The 13,676-nt window shown below is 48.3% G+C and overlaps 1 protein-coding gene across 3 annotated transcripts in view; it reads right to left on the bottom strand.

Annotated features, from left to right (window-relative positions):
• Positions 1-13,676, bottom strand: part of PTPRA (protein tyrosine phosphatase receptor type A) — a 125,980-nt gene that overhangs the window by 36,461 nt on the left and 75,843 nt on the right. Inside the window, exon 4 of one of the 3 annotated variants that reach the window (XM_071447180.1) lies at positions 1,640-1,833. The exons of the other annotated variants lie outside the window; for them this stretch is intronic. The gene's annotated coding sequence lies outside the window, so the exon portion shown is untranslated. The remainder of the gene's footprint in view (positions 1-1,639; positions 1,834-13,676) is intronic. 3 annotated transcript variants of the gene reach the window in all.

A 13,676-nucleotide genomic window follows, 5' to 3' on the forward strand; every position in this document is an offset into this window, starting at 1 on the left:
CCACCTAACCTAAAAATCAGAGAAAAACAATAAATGTGGATGTTTTTGGGACATGAAATAGTTCCACTTTCTACAAAGATGCAGAAATGGTGACAGTGGGTACCAGTCACTGCACCAGAGAATGGTTTGGGTTGGAAGGGACCCTAAGGATCATCCAGTTCCAACCCCCACAATTAGCCCCCTGTGACTGGCACATCAGACCTTACTCTTCTGTAATATCTTGCTTTTAGGAAAGGATTCTGTCCCTGCATGTTTAAAAACAAGCAACTACTAACAAAGAGCCTACAGACTTGATGGTCTCATGCTAAAAATATGGAAGTAAAAGCCAGGGGATGAGGCTGGATCTCTGGATGAAGCCAGGAGCAGATTTGTGGCACATCTAAGACCAAGGCCCTCAAATCCTTGTCCATGGAAGGGCACCCCTGCCACAGCCACCACCTGGAAACCGCCCGAGGTACCTCAGAGGGAAAGAACTACAAATACAAATCATTTTCCTAATAATAATTTTCCTAATAACTCTTCATAATTAGGACAGGTTTAATTTGCCCTCAGCCACTCTTTTCTCCTGGCACCACAGATGTGTGATCATGGGAATATGTGCCAGTTGCTGCTGCAGAACAACCTGGGGTGGCTTGGGGAACAAATTATGGAAGAGACAGAGGGGATGAAAAGCTTCCTGGGCCTGTAGCAATGGAGAATGGGCAGCTGGAGAGGGTTTCCTAAAGCACAGAGCACTGAGGAGAGACAGGTGAGTGCCAAGAGAAGGAGAAGTTTTGAGGAGAAGAGCAGAGGGAGCTGTCAGGGCACGGAGGAGGAAGATGAAGGACCAAGTCCAAGCCTGGTCCAGGAGGAAGGTGCTGGGACGGAGGTGAGGGAGGTGAGATCTTCTCTGGGATGATTAACACAGATCTGCCACAGAAACACCCTCAGAGCTTGTAAAAACCCCTGGCAAGTACAAGAGCACTCTCCTGGTGTGCTTTCCCCACGGGATCAGCGCTGCAGCCGCAGCACGGCACCGGGAAGTGGAGAACAACGCCAGGGAGGCACGGGAGGAGCTGCCTCAATTCATTATTCCAAACCATTAATTAATAATCCAAACAACAACAACAAAAAAAAGTCAAGGCACACAGGAGCATATTTCCTTAAATATCCCGTTCTAGGGTGTCCCCTCCTAAGTCCCAGGCGTGTACAAAGGAAAACATGAGCACAGTTCACGTTCCAGCTAAGAAAAGGACGGGCTGATTTTGATGGAGGAGTCAGGATGAAGGATGGCTATTATTCAGCATGACAACATCCCTACCTAGCAAAATGCCTTTCAGAGAGAGCGAGCGGTGCGTGGGGAGGAGAAACGAGGCTTAAAATAAAAGAAAACCCCACAAAGGAAAAAAATAAAAAAATAAAATAAAAGCCCAGCTTTTTGGGCTCAGCCCTTTCTGCAGGAGCGGGATGAAGTCCCAGCTCCACGCCGAGATTGAGCCGGGAGCGTTGAGGCAGCGAGGGCTCGGAGCATCCTACTTAAAACAAAGGTGTCGGCGGGGGATCACTCGCATGACAGCCTTAAAATCTCCTTAGCGAGGCTCAGCCCCAATTCAAACGCATGCGTTCGGTCATGCAGCTTAATCTCCGTGCTTGTGCTTACCCTGAAATCCACCGGGGACACCTGTAGGTGCGGGGAGCAGCCAGCCCGTCCCACGGAGCAGCCCCCGGGGCTAAGAAAGTGCCGCGGGAGCCGTGAAATCACCGCTTTACCTGCGGTAATTCTGCACCGCTGCTCAGTTCAGCCCTGTTGCCACAGTAACACTTGTGGTGTAGCCGAGATCACTGATTATGAAACTAGGAAAAAAAAAAAAAATCAGAGGCTGCTAATTAGGATATACTCCAGTTCTCCAAAAGCTCCATATTAATGACATTACGATTGCGAGCGCAGGGAAAACAGATGCCAGGAAGAATCACCTCGGTCAGCACCCGTGGCCAACAGCTGCTTTTTTTTTTTTCTTTTTTTTTTGGTTCTTTTTTTATAGACAGGTCTTAAAAATTCAGCCTGCAAATTCCCTGTAAGATCGACTTGTTGTTTTCCTCCTCTTTGAGCAAACGTGCAAGACTCGGTGGAACAGTCTTTACTCTTTACATATATTTGCATGTATTAGACTGGGGGAAAAAGAAACAAGGGTTGAGGATGAGGTACAAATGGTGACAGCCAGAGAGGGGCCAGAGATGCATCCCCTGCATCCTTCATTAACTGTGTTTCTCTGGTTTCCAGATGAACCAAAATCATGATTTTACCAGTGGCTGCGAGGGTTTATAAACAAGGTTTGCAAAGGAGGGGAGCTGGATTTGAAGCGTATTCCTCCCTGACTTCTGTCAGTGCCAAAAGCATTGTGAGGCACGTCTTCTGCTGAAGGTTTCGAGCTGAAAAGTCTGACTGGAGCAGTTGTGCTGCCAGACACAACTGTTTTTCAGCACAATCCACAAATAAGACATCAGAGCGTGTTTCCAGGTGAAAGGAAAATTGCCTGACAGGTATTTCTGGAGCTGCAAGCCCAGAGAGATGCTGCTTTAAAAAGTCAGCTCATCAAAATGCCATGATTTTTCCATTTTCTCAGATGACCAATGCAGTGAGTGGATGAAATGGTGCTGAACGTGCAGGGCCAGGGAAAAGTGAGTTCATGGATTTTAGAGAGTTTATGAGAGCTTCCTATCCTGAAAGTGTCCAAGGCCAGGTTGGACAGGGCTTGGAGCCACCTGGGATAGTGCAAAGTGTCCCTGCCCATGGCAGGGGGTGGAACAAGATGGACTTGAAGGTCCTGTCCAACCTGGCCTTGAGGACTTCCAGGGATGGGGCAGCCACAGCTTCTCTGGGCACCCTGTGCCAGTGTTTTACCTCTCTCATTGTAATAAACACATTCCTTACACCCAGAACTGGAAGAACAACTGGGGACCCACCTCTTTATCCCCTGCTTTGAGGCAGGAAAATAAGTGAGATTAATTTTTTTTCTCCAGCAGCATCACCTAAAGCCTTGAAAGCACAGAGTCCCCCATTCACAGCTGCATGAAGCAATTTCTTCTCCCACTCATCAGCAATACTGAGGAAGTGTTAGATGGAGTGTTAATTACCTATAAATGTGATTTATTAGCTGGAAACAACACAAGACACCACCAACCATCACAGAGAAGCAACTGGCCAAGCATGAGGGCACCAGGTCCTGGGCAGACTGGGATTGGCACATTACAGATAACAAATTAATACAACCAGTGGGATTCAGCTGCATTTGATGGTTTAGTTGGAGGCATTATTTCCAACCTTTTAATAGGCTTATTTACAGGAATTAGTCCTTTAATGCTGTGTGCTTGTGTATCCAGGGCAGTATAAGCTGGCTGGATGCAACCACGGAGAGAACATCTGCTTTTGTGAGCATTTAGGGAAATTATTGCCAATTACATGGATGGCAGGTGAGGGCAGCTGGGGAGGGAGAATCTGCCAGGAGGGATGAGGAGCCTTGCTAGAAGCTGATGTGAGCAGGAAGTGCCCTTGGAACATAAATATCTCAGCAAAAAGGAGCTGCTGCCCAGAGTGCCACCAAAATACCCTCAGCAAGGAAAGATTTCCAAGGCCTGCAGAGTTTAGGAGTGATCCCTGTGTCAAGGGACATATAAGCTGGATATCAGGAAAAAGTTTTTTACAGAAAGAGTGATAAAGTTCAGGAATGTTCTGCCCAGGGAGGTGGTGGAGTCCCCATGCCTGGGTGTGTTTAACAAAGCCTGGATGTGGCACTGGGTGCCAGGGTTTGGTTGAGGGGTTGGGGCTGGGTTGGACTGGATGATCTTGAAGGTCTCTTCCAACCTGGTCATTCTGTGATTCTGTGAATCCCTGTTATCATTCACACTGTCAGCATTTTGAGCAGGTCAGTCTCCCAAATATTTCTTCTCATCACACCCTGCTTGCTCCAGTGGCTCTATTTCCACCTTTATCTTTCTTTTTGTCCATCTGTTTTCCATCAGTTTTTCTAACCTGCCTTTTCTTCACCTTCCCATCTCCCATGCCCAAGAGAGGTGTCCTTATTTAAAGCAAAGTGATGCTGCAGGCACAGGTCATGGAGCCAAGCCAAGCTGGGCACCTTCCATCATTGCCCCAGCTATAAAAACATAATGTAAAAATGTATTTTTATGGGTGTGACCAGAAGGTCAAGGGAGTGCTGTGTCCAGCTCTGGGATCCCCAGCATCAGAAGGACTTGGAGCTGCAGGAGCAAATCCAGATGATGTCACAGAGATGCTCCAAAGGCTGGAGCCAGACTGGGAGAGCTGGGGGTGCTCACCTGGAAAAGGCTCCATGGAGACCACAGAGCCCCTTGCAGGGCCTGCAGGGGCTCCAGGAGAGCTGGAGAGGGACTGGGGACAAGGGATGGAGGGACTGGACACAGGGAATGGCTCCCACTGCCAGAGGGCAGGGATGGATGGGATATTGGGAATTAGGAATTGTTCTCTGTGAGGGTGAGGAGCCTGGCACAGGGTGCTCAGAGCAGCTGTGGCTGCCCCTGGATCCCTGGAAGTGCCCAAGGCTGGGCTGGACAGGGCTTGGAGCAGCCTGGGACAGTGGAAGGTGACCCTGAACATGGTAGGGGGGTGGAACTGGAGGGGATCTTTAAGCTCCCCTCCAACCCAAACCACCCTGGGATTCTATATTTCTGAGATTTATATACTTATAAACCGATTATAAACCTAATATAATATAGCTACTACAAATTATATATAGATTTTACTATAAACCTACCATAAACCAAATATCACTGCAATAAACATATTTCCTGCTGACTCAAGATTATAAGAACTAGTCCTAAACACCATGGTGGGTACAAGCCCCTGCTGGTACCAACACAAAACCTAACGTTCAGTAGCTCTGAAAAAATATATAATTAAAATACAGCTTCTTATCTTTGAAGTGATTAACCAACATCCTGGGACGACTGACTTTTAGCCCTCCCATGTTATTCACAATTCATCCTCTATTTTCATCTCCCCAACAAAAGGCTGAGCCCAACTGCATTATTGTCAGCCAGGGCTTTTATCTCCAGCCTTTGGAGCAGTCAAGGCATGGCACAGAACAATGGCTCTCACAGGAGAACAAATACAATCTGAACAAAAATACCCTGTTGCTAAGGTCTAAACCAGCCTTTTTTTTTTGGGTAGCTGGGAATTCCAGAGAACCCTATAAAAAAAAATAAGAAAAAGAAAAAAGGGAGAATTAGGACTTGGATAGGGAAAGTAACCTGACATGCAGCACTGCTTTGTTCTTCCCTCCAGGATGGCATTGAAAATTAGAGTATCACATAAAACCAAGGAAAAGGAAAACTGAAGTTGGAGGAGCAAGCCCAGAGGTCCGTGGAGATGTTGGGGAGGTCCAGATGGGACCTCCTCTCCAGGAAAGCCCCGGCCCAAACCACAACGATTTCTCTTGTGAAATCCACCCCAAAGGCAACCACAGAGCAGCTGTGTGTGGTTTCCACATCCTCAGCCAAGGGAGCAGCACCTGCTTCTGCTTTTGGGGTTCAGAAGAGAAATGCTCCTCCCCAGCAGCGGCTGGGCAAGGAACTGGGTCTGGCTGTGGTGTCCTCCCCACTAAACACAAGGGTTTCCAGCAGCAACCTCCTCCTGGGGTCAGGAGTGACCCCAAGGTCAGGAAAAGCACAACTGACAGCCCTGGCAAGGTGGGATATTGGGTGAGGGGACAGCAGAGCCATGGTGGTCCACAGAGGCCAGCAGCCTCCATGACCAGCCCAGCTTCCTCCCCTCTAGATGGAGCTGCAGGAGAAGCCTGAGGTCCCTCCCCAAAGGGAAGGTGGATGCACCCCATCATCTCCAGGAACAGAACCACAGAGTTATGGAATGGTTTGGGTTGGAAGGCACCTTAAAAACCATCCAGTTCCACCCCCCTGCCATGGTGGTTGCTTTGAATGGAGCAATGATCACGGAATGGTTTGGGTTGGAAGGGACCTGAAAGATCAGCTTGTCCCAATCTCCTGCCGTGGGCAGGGACATCTTCCACCAGCCCAGGCTGCTCCAAGCCCTGTCCAACCTGGCCTTGGACACTTCCAGGGATGCAGGGGCAGCCACAGCTGCTCTGGGCACCCTGAGCCAGGGCTCAGCACCCTCACAGGGAGGAATTTCTTCTCAATATCCAACCCTGCCCTTTGTCCTGTCACCTGCAGCTCAAGTTCCTGAGGCATTTTCATTATTACCAGTTTAATTATTCCATTCTGCCACCTACCAGTAAAACTCCCATCAAGGCAAATAAAAAAAAAAATACAGAGCCCCCCAAAATAATGCTCTCATCCATTGGTGAGGCAATTCTGTGCTGAAAACTTGCTCAAAAGCCTGGAAGAGCTGCTGTGCTCGGGGGCACCACAGAGGCAGCAGCTGCTGGAAGGAACAAAGCTCCTCTGGAGTGGTTGGAAATTGTGTTTGCACAAATATTTATGGACACATGCAGGCAGTGGTGAAGAGATGAATTCTGGACATTTCACGTGCAAAACAAATACAGAGAGGGAATTTCAAGTTTCTTTGATGACAGCAGAGCGTGGATGCATATAAGAGAGACAACAGAGTCAAGGTAATGCTGGAATTCACTTTTTTATGACCCATTTTGCTTTTTTTCCAATAAACAAGGTCTCCCTGAGCAGCCATTAAACATCACCATTTGTCACTTAGATTTTAGTGATATGAAAATAAACATTAAGAGGCTACGACAGAGCTCAAATGCCCCTGTGTTAGGCACCTAAGCCAAACAAAATTATGCTGAATTAAATTCATTTCCATCCCATGCAGAAGGACAGAGCCCTCCACTCAGGTTAAATCATTCCAACAGCAATGAAGACGACAGCACCCGAGACATCCCCATCCTTGAAAGTCCTTGCTGTTCCTTTCAAAAGGCTTTGAAAAGCAAAGCTTTCCTACAAAAACACCCATTTCCATCACGCCCTGGACAGGAGCATAATACACAGAGGGCTCCTCAGTGTTGCTGTTAAATAAGAGACCCCCCAAACCAGGCATGAAATGGTACAGGAGCTCCCACACAACAGAGAGGGCTTTCTGTGCCTGCAGGGACACAACACCAACTCTGTTGCTCCACACCAGGACGGTGTTTGGCGGCGCGAGGGCCCAGCCTGACAAACTCATCTCCTTTTTACAGAGTCATGGCATGGGTTGGCTTGGAAGGGACCTAAAAACCATTCAGTTTCACCTCCCTGACATGGACAGAGACACCTTCCTCTAGACCAAGTTGTTCCAACCTGGTTTTTAACATTTCCAGGGATGCAGGGGCAGCCACAGCTGCTCTGAGCAACCTGTGCCTCCCCACACTCACAGGGAATGATTTATTCCCAATATCCCATCCAGCCCTGCCCTCTGGCAGTGGGAGCCATTCCCTGTGTCCTGTCCCTCCATCCCTTGTCCCCAGTCCCTCTCCAGCTCTCCTGGAGCCCCTTTAGGCCCTGCAAGGGGCTCTGAGCTCCCTCAGAATCCTTCTCTTCTCCAGGTGAGCACCCCCAGCTCTCCCAGTCTGGCTCCAGCCCTTGGAGCATCTCCTGGACTCCTCTGGATTTGCTCCATGTCCTTCCTGTACTGAGGATCCCAGAGCTGGACACAGCACTGGAGCTGCAGCATCTTGAGAGCAGAGTAGAGATCAGAATCCCCTCCCTTGACCTGCTGGACACAGCCCAATTCTATTTCTGGGCTGTGAGCTGGCTCGTTTTTCACCCAGCAGCACCCCCAAATCCTTCTGGGCAGGGCTGCTCTCAATCCTTTCACCCCCCAGTCTGTTCTGATCCTGGGAATGCCCCAAGCCAGGCACAGGACCTTAGACCTGGCCTTGTTTAACCTCATGAGGATCACAAGGTCCCTCAGCATGGGATCCCATCCCTCACGTGAATCACCTGCACCGCTCAGCTTGGTGCCACCACTTTTGACTCCTTGCCATGCACCCTGAGGCCATCTTGGCTCAAGTCCTCCTTGTTGTCCTTAGTCCAAACCAAATCCAGTCCCATCCTTCAGTGACTCACATCTCCAAGCCATCCCCTTTCCCAAATCAGCCATTCCTGGATGATTATCTATGGGATTGGTTCATCCTAAATGGGTGATGTTGTACCCCAAGCCATCCCCTGTCCCAAATCAGCCATTCCTGGATGATTATCTATGGGATTGGTTCATCCTAAATGGGTGATGCTGTACCCCAAGCCATCCTGTGGGGTGCACAGCAGTGGGGGAAAACTTGCAATCTTTCCATAACCAAATGCAGGGATGTCCCAAAGAGGAGGGAGAAAAGGAGAAGATTTCATTTTGGGAGGTGCAAAAGGCTTAAAACCAGAATCCTACAGATAGAAAAAGAGCAACATGTAACACATAGACAAAGCAATAGGGATGTTATTCAGTCAGTTCATTACAGGGTTATTTTTGGACACAGCAGTGCTGGGTTCATGGTTGGACTCAATGGTCTGAGAGGACTTTTCCAACCTAAATGAGACTATGATTCTATTTCTACCTTAATAACACCCTCATGTTAGGGCACTGATCTCAAAGGAACCATCTCCATATAATTTCAGAGATCCAGGTGTGATTTCCAGAAGTGCCTTAACTTAAAAATGAACGAACCAGCCTCTACTCCTCTGTGGAGAACTTTCCTCTACTCCTCTCCCCGACAGGCATCCATCCCATGGGCTCTGGGTGTGATCTGCCTGCTTTTAAAACCCAAGTTTGCCAGATGTTCTGGGATCTCTTTATATCCTGTGTACATCCCTGATGCTCTGATGTACAAATGTGTGTACAATTACACAATTTGGATGCTGACTGCTCCCCACCTCCCACTCTGGGAGCTGTAGGAAAGGCACACCTGGAATTTTTGGAAAACATGGTGCCATCTTCATTCTCAGTTAATGAATTATCCCATGAGCAGTGCAAGGGATTCACTTTGCTGAGGGAAAATCTGGTATCTCCACCATCACTTTGCAGAGGATGAAGACAAAGGATTCCTGAGTGGAATTCTGACTGCCCCCAGCCCCAAAGCAGTGAAGGTGACAGGCACAGCTCAGCCTCTAAAGCTGAGTTTGCACCATTGGAAAAGACTGGAAAGGGAGAGCACAGGGAAAAGCAGGGCAGCCCCTGCTCTCTCCAGGTGGCCTTTCCTGTCAGCAGCAGGACATTCCAGCTGTGGGACACTCTCAAACCACCTGGAGGAACCAGTTATTCATGGCAGAAGCTGAGACATCATTAGGAGCCAAGGAAGGAACATCAGCAGTGGGGTGACTTTTAATGCTTGCTGGCGTGGACTGGAATGAAAATTAATGAGTTTGAAATGAAAGGCCACCCATCCCAACTCACACCCCAACACATCTCTGGCTGTGACATTAATGTAGGGCCAGAATCAACCCAACACCATCTTCCCCCTGACCTATCTGGACACAGAGATGAGATCCCCAAAAACACCTCACAAGATCCAGCCTGGTGGCACTGCCATGGGCTGGTTTTTATCCCCACCATTGATTCTCCCCCTGCTCCTCAAAGAGGACACTTGGAGGGACAGGAGAAGCTGTAAGACGTCTCTGGAAGCTGCTTTAGTACCAAGGGAAAGACCTGGAGGGAAGGGAAGGGAAGTTTCAGGTGATTTGTTTGAAGGATGCAGCTGTTGCTGAGCAGCTTTAACTCCTCTCATCCCAGATTAGCTCCTCAGATTTTACCAGGAACTTGCCAGATGTTCCACTTGCTGGAATGATGCCACGTTTGTGTGTCAGACTAAACATCTGTGCTTTTAAGCCTGGGATTTTCAGATCAGATCTATGTGTTTGGAGGGGGAAAATAACAACACAAATTGTCTGTAAGGGGAATTCCATTGAACAGAGCCACCATTATTTCTTCCTCCCCATCCCCCACATGACCCCTCCACAGGCAAAGCTTTTCAACAGATTTCAGGAAAATGTGGAGAAAAACAATATTGTACATTTTCTGTGGTCAGTCTTTTCCTGTTAAGTCAGAGAGGAGCTACCAGAAACAGAGCCTGCAGTTGGCATCTTCCCCTCCTGCCTCACTGCTTCAGGGGAGCACCAAACTTGGGATCTGGGGTTTGAGGACCAGCTGGGAGCCCAGTATGAACTGGGAAAGGTGCTGGTTTACCCCACGGGTGTGTGCACCACTCCTGCTGTTCCAGGGCAGGAAGTGATGGAAGGATCACTGGAAGTGATGACAGGATCCCTCCAGTTTGGGCTTCAGGGGCTCCATAAATCTCCATCAGCTCCACTTTCCCACCCTCCCAGCTCCCCATCAGCCCTCACTGCTGGAGCAGCCTTTGGTCCCTGCTGACACCCATGCCCACGCCACCCTCACTTGAAGACAAGATTTAAACATTTCTGTGTTGACAGCTGGCTCTAATTTGTGGTTAACTGTGGGGACCATGAGCTGTGCTTCTGGTCTGATGCTCCATCAGAGGGGCACCCAGTGTCCCACCACCAGCATCACCTCGTGCCTCAGCATTTCTGTTCTCTCCCTGCACCTCCCTCACAGGGAAGAATTTCTTCCCAATATCCATCCAAACCTGTCCCTGCTGCTCATCACCACTCCAGGCTTTTCCCTGTGTCCCACAAGATCCTCATGGCCCAGCAGCATTTTCATGTGGGGCTTTTGCTTCTTTCCCATTTCAAATGGGATGGTGGAACACAGCTGGGATGTGGAACACCAAAATTGGGGGTTTAACAGCCTGGCAGGTAAAAACCATGAGTCACAAAGCACAGGAGCACTCAGGGACATCAAATTGCACAAGGCCTGCAGTAACCTGAGCACTGGGGGGGTGGGAGGAGGGAAATCTGGCACCGAGTGGATCCCTGGAGCAAAGCATTCCCAGAACCACACCTACAAGGTTCTGGGAATTCTCACCTGGCATCAGGCAGGGAGCCAGCCTGGAAGCAGGTGACAAGCTGGGCAGCCAAGGACAGTGAAGTGTCCCAGATCTTTGCCATCACCTCCATCCTTCCTCGCTGTCAGAACCTTCGGCCTCGGGGAGCCGGCCATTATTTCAGCGTGACAGAATAACAGCATCAGCTTTTTGTGTGTGTCACTGTGCACCCAGCTCCCCTCTGCCAGCCCAAGGGAGCTGCCACTTGGGCTCTTTTCATCCCTTTTTATAGAGAAAACCAGCACCAGGATCAAAGGAGGCTCCTGGGTGAGAGGCTGATGGGAAAGGGCAGGAACTGCAGAGGTGACAGCGAGGAGATGGGGCTGAGCAAAGTGAGGGGTTGTTCCTTTGTGCTGCAGCCTCTGGCCATGTAACCTGAGTGGCAGCACAGATTATGCTGAGTAGCAGAGGAAGGAGAGAGAAAAACACCTGTGCTCAGGTTGATGGAAATACTGGGTGACTGCATGAAAGGGAGAGCTGCTTCTGCTTCTCCTGAGTGTCACTGCTCTGGGTCATGCTAAAAAAGGTTCCCTCAATTCCCCTTATTTTTCTCTCAATTCCATCAGGTTCTGTGTGCAAAGAGGGCTGCCAGATGACATTTAATGACTCAAATACAGGCACCTCAAATACAGGTCCCCAAATGACCCCAGGTTTTACTGGGAGATGAAAATTTGATTTCAAGTCTTACCCTGGAAGTCCTTTGGTTGCACTAGATGGAAGAAGCTCTACTGGAAATTGAAGCAAACACAAGGAGTTCTTAATTCCCTGCTGAACCAAGCCCTGGCACTCCCACAGAATGGACTAACAGAAGTGGTCTTTCTCCTTCCTTTTCCCCAGCAAAATGAGAAGCATCTCATTTTGAACTCATTTTGAACTCATTTTGAACTCATTTTGAACATTTGGCTATTCCATGCCTACCAGGACATCTGTGGTTTGGATGGAAGAATCTGGGTGGAAGACCAGCTAAAGGTTTCCATGCAACTCCTCAGTCTCCCCACACATCCATCTATCTCTGGTGTGGTTTGAGAGCAAAATCCATGTTAAGGCAGAGAAAAGTGGATTTTAATTTTTTTTTATGGATCCTTTGCAGTGCTTTGATCCTAAGTGCTCTGGGAGCACAAATCCCAGCCTGCTGCTTGTTCCCATACTGAGGGAGAGAGGAAACCTCTCAGGGATCTGCATCCCCTGCTCATGGATGTTCAAAGCCTTCTATTCACCTTGGGCTGTGTTATCCCAGCTCTTTTCAAGGAGGACTCCTTGTGAAAGTCAGTTAAAGGCAGGGCCAGGCTGTATTTACCTTGGCACCTGATTGCCTTCCAGAGTCCTCCCATTTCCTCCCTGAGTAATTAATTAATAGCTTGTCAGTGAGGAGGGGAGGACTAAAGAACTTCACCCCATTACTCCCAAGTCTTTTGCCACCGTGGCCAAACCCCTGACCATGCCCAACACCTGCAGTTTGTCACAGTATTGCAAAATACAGAAGCTACCAATAAAATCCCTGAAACCCTTCTTTTAGGATGTTACAGGGATTAAGTTGCTTCCAAAGATGAGATGCAAGGTCACCCAGAAGTGCTGGAGCTGATAAACAACCCCAGAACTGCTTCATAATCTCCGCCAAACAAGTCCAGTATATCAGAATAAGGTTCAGAAAGGTGAAACACCTGTTATATATAATTTCCAAAGCTCCTGCTGAGGGGAAAAAAAATAATATCAAAATAAAATCACTCCTTGCTGCTGCTGCAGAAAGCTTTAATCCCAGGCTCCAGGAGCTTTCTATCCCAAATTCAGCACATTGGAACACACTGCTGTTGCCCAACTGACCCATATTTTTTTTTCCTTTATGAACTGGGTGAATAAGTTCATAAAATAACAAAACCATCTTATTTCCACTGAGAAAACACAATTCCCTCCGAGCAAGGTGCAATCCCAGCCTCGCCGAGTCCCCTCCTGACCTATTTACGGAAGTGCTGCCGCGAGGATTTCGGTGTGATCCTCCCTGGAAAAGCCTAAAATTACACTGCCCTACAAAGAGCTGGGATAAATTGACCCCTCTAAGCAAAGGGGTTGCCAGGCTTTTATCTTTTATCTCACAAATTTTATCTTCCCCCCATTGTTGGCTGACGCTGGAGCGGAATAATGAGACGATGCGGGGCTCTACGGGGCACGACTGGAAAACTCTGCCTTAGCAACTCAATTGTGTTCCTGATGCCTGTGCTGGCTTTTATACACAGCTACTGGTTTGGAAAGCTGCTCCTGATTGCACACACTCACTCCATAAAGCTGCATTTATGATTTTCTTCCACTTCTTTTTGCCCGGTGTTATGATAAAGGGAATGAGCTGTGGGGTTTGGGGCTGGGATGGAGAAGTGTTTTTATAAAAAAAGTCTGGGGGGATTGTTCTGGTTGGATTTTCGTGCCCCTCATCCAGTCTAGACATGAAAGTCTCAGGATGCAGATGATTTCCACCTCTCTGCAGAAATTGTGCCATGGTATTAAAAAAAGGGATGAAAGGAACAATAAGCACCGAGATGTGTCTAAAATTAGAGGTTTACAAAACAATCTGAGTTTATAATATCCCCAGTACAATAAAAGCCAAGAGCAAGCAGGCCAATTATTTAAAAACTGCAGGATAAAAGGAAACCTTGATCAAAACTGTTATCAGGGGAACAAATCTATCTTTATTGTGTTGTAGTTGTGCTGCTGACTGAAATAACTTTTCTAAAATTGCCACTATGCTGCTAAGAA

Source organism: Agelaius tricolor, unplaced genomic scaffold (assembly GCF_023055355.1).
Source record: "Agelaius tricolor isolate 1412-34295 unplaced genomic scaffold, bAgeTri1.0.p SCAF_24, whole genome shotgun sequence".
NCBI lineage: Eukaryota > Metazoa > Chordata > Aves > Passeriformes > Icteridae > Agelaius > Agelaius tricolor.